This window comes from Bradysia coprophila, unplaced genomic scaffold (genome assembly GCF_014529535.1).
Source record: "Bradysia coprophila strain Holo2 unplaced genomic scaffold, BU_Bcop_v1 contig_248, whole genome shotgun sequence".
Lineage (NCBI taxonomy): Eukaryota > Metazoa > Arthropoda > Insecta > Diptera > Sciaridae > Bradysia > Bradysia coprophila.
This window is the reverse complement of record NW_023503509.1, coordinates 1,797,099-1,800,558: the sequence shown is the minus strand read 5'-3', so window position 1 is coordinate 1,800,558 and position 3,460 is coordinate 1,797,099. Positions and strand designations below refer to the sequence as shown.

Sequence of the window (3,460 nt, the reverse complement as noted above, 5' to 3'; positions counted from 1 at the left end):
GATTTTTGGATTTTTTGGCGCCTCAACTAGTTTCTATATTTTGAGTTTCAGCAGCTTGTGAGCCACGAATTATTCAATGTCTGATTGATGAGATAAAGAAAGAAAAACTGTTATGTTCGCGTTTTTTTTTTCATTTATTATTGTCATAAAATTTCGATCGGAAACTATTCCAAATTTAGCATCACAATTTTACGACATCAAAACTTCGGAAACGAAGCTTTATTTATTCATAAATTTCTCTTCTAAAAAAACCGTGATTTTGTTGACACTTTCGGTGAATTTTTGTACACAGTCGATTAACATAACAGACCGATCTTGAAGTTCATGAAGCAGATTACGTAATTCACTTGTCGAGTCTGAAGCACCGTCGGACTTTTCGTTAGTCTTTTCGGTTAGATGATGGATCGCATCGGGAACACGCTCCTTTTCAAGGTACGTTTCGGTAGTCTTTTCAGATGAATCGATTTGATGGTCAGTTAAAACCGGCTCTTCAACGACCACTCGTGCCTTTGATTTGGCTTTGTATGTGTGCCAGACAGTTCGCCAGGTAGCCCATTCATGTTTTGGAGGACCGATCTCGTTCAATTGGATGGTCAGAGTTTTCCATGCAACAACTTTTGCTTCGTTAGACAATGATGAGGTCGGAGCATTCGCAATTAGAAGCTGAAGTTGTTTTTGCGTTCTTGGAGCGACCCGCGACTTATAATTTCGAGAACGAGACTCTGGTTTATCACAAATGTCATTTTCTTTATTTGACTCTGTGTCACTGACTCCACCATCCTCTACTATAATATCTTCGAACGAAAATTTAGAGGATACAAGCTCCATTTTACAGAGTAATTGAAATGTCATAATCGATTAATGAATCAACACAATAATCGATGTTCTTGTGCGTTCATTAACGCTATCAACGACTAAGCCGTATGTCTTCTACATGCCACTCCATCAGTCACATATGTGATCATAAAATGAAGACAGACTAAAATTAATTTTATTTGCATCGCGAAAATTTAAGCGGGGTCTATAATTTCACCTAATTGTGTTGGATTGTTGATTAAAATTCCCTAATTTCATTCACGTCACGGTCGCATGTACAGCTTATCTTATAACTAAAAGGGTGAGAAAGTGACCTCAACAAAACCAAAATATATAAACACTGAAGGTAATGCAACCCCTCAGCGGATCAGAGAAATTTCGGATCCAAACTTTCAGGTGAATTCATTTTCGTATGTTGTCTAACTTAGACTTGTGCAACATGACGGCGCTAAATCCTTCCAATTCATCACTAAATACAACTTGACGCAAACGAATGTTATATGTGTGCAACATAACGCCGCTAAATCTTTCTAAATTCACCACTAGATGCAACTTGACGCAAACCTGATCAACAACTTGAAAATTTGGAGGCTTTTTGACGTTGGGCAAATTAGTGTTCGTGCTAGAAGCAGTGCTATGTCTGAAGAAATGTTACGATTCTTTTTCTACTCAACGCAGTGTGCGTCTTGGGAGATAAATCAGAGATTTTTTTAGGCCTTTTAACTAAACTTTGAGTAAAATACGTTATTGCTTCTATTATTACTTATACAATTCAGACATTCCTGTTATTTATTAAATCGGCTTTGTAAAATTTGTTTCCGTGGACTGCGTATCGATAACACGTCTACCAACCAGAAAAATTTTGTTGTTTATCTATCCGTCAATTCAGTGTTTACAAATTCATCAAAAGCGATAGCAACGTAAGACAAATGTTTTGATCTGCAATAATCTAAAGTTTACATAACTCAGCGGAGTAATTGAGAAACCTAGTTTCAAGTTAATTTTCTTTTGATGTAAAATGATTGGTCTTAATTTGTGTTTTCTCTTTTCTCCGAACTAATAATAATGGAACTTGTTGATGAACGTGTACAATACTACAGCTGTTCGGGTTCGACCTGAAGCAAAATATTTGATATAGAAGAAGGAATAGAATAGTGAAATGGTATGTGAATTGAACATGATTCAAAAGTAGAATTGTACAAAACTTGTTCGATCTAAAATAGTGAATGAAAACGATGCGGGCGCAACATATCAGGTCAGGTATACGTTTTGTTCGGACGGAGATGATGATGGCGACAGTTGATCAATTCAGTGACACAAACAAGTATGAATACTAGTAAGTGTGAACGAAACAACTCGCTGACAAATTTCATTTTTAATTTAACAGAGCCAAATTAGTCGAATTCGGATGATGAATTGAATCGGGAACATCGTACGGCGTATTTCATGTGAAAAGTGCGAGTACCGCTTTTCATTGCGAATGCTCCGACCTCGTCATTGTCAAAAGAAGCAAAAAGTGCTGCATGGAAAACTCTGACCACACAACGAGATCGGTCCTCCAAAACATGAATGGGCCAGGGCCACCTAGCGAACTGTCGAGTGTTCGTTGAAGAGCCCGTTTTAACTGACCATTAAATTGATTCATCCGGAAAGACTACCGAAACGTACGTGGAAGAGGAGTGTGTTCCCGACCCATTATCAAACAGTGTATCCAACCGAGAAGAGTAACAAAAAGTCCGATTGTACTACAGACTCGATAAGTGAATTACATAATTCACTTCATGAACTTTAAGATGAGGACTTGTTTGGACAGACCAGCAATGGACATCAATGTGAAGCAAATTTTTTACGAAGGGAGTTCTTTGGGGTGTTAGTTCACAGGCCAATTTCAATCGGTTTGACGTTCAGCGAGACAGAATTTGTACATCTTTCCTATTCTCTTTTATAGAAAATACCAAGAGTTAATGAGAAACATTACGGATAATATGTCGATGATCAAAATCAAACGCAAAACCAATGGGGCATAGGAGTTTTGACGAATTAGACGCGGAACATTATTCTAAACAAAAAATTGTTCTACGGATGCCTCTAAAATGCACAGATTTTTTTATAAATTTTATTTAGTTTACAAAGTACGACCCTAAATCAACCCAATATTGTCAGCCGCCTAAGATGTGACTAAGGCCGTTTCCAGCCGCGATGAATATATGTATGTGTAAGGTGCCGAACATCAAGAACGACATGGGTATCGACAGTTCTGATCAATAGAATGTCTTAAAACAGCGTAAAATCAAAAATATTGGGCCGCAATTTCGTAATTTTCTTACGAGCGGCTGTACATTTTGAAGTTTAGATGAACTTATAAAAAAATTGATGCATTTTTGAGTCATACCGTAAAACAATTTATTGCTTAGAATCATGTTTTAGTTCGATAAAAATAACTTGTAAAAACTTCAATGTTCCATTGTTCTTCGAAGCTTACAAACATCAAATTAAAAGCAAGGTGCTCTGGATAAAGATATTGTTGAAGTTGAGTAAAATATTGTAAGGGACAAAATGAAAAACGGTTTGAGAGTCGAAGGGAATTTTCCGGGCTGTTGAAGAGTTACGAAACAGCAACCGAAAGAAAGAAAATCAGCAGCCA

At 37.0% G+C, this 3,460-nt stretch overlaps 1 long non-coding RNA gene across 1 annotated transcript; it reads left to right on the top strand.

Moving 5' to 3' along the window:
• The first annotated feature begins 1,787 nt into the window (after positions 1-1,787).
• LOC119078326 lies at positions 1,788-3,093 on the top strand. Its single transcript, XR_005087987.1, has 3 exons — positions 1,788-1,978; positions 2,040-2,140; positions 2,204-3,093. It is a non-coding gene; the product is annotated as an uncharacterized LOC119078326 (long non-coding RNA).
• Positions 3,094-3,460: the final 367 nt, after the last annotated feature.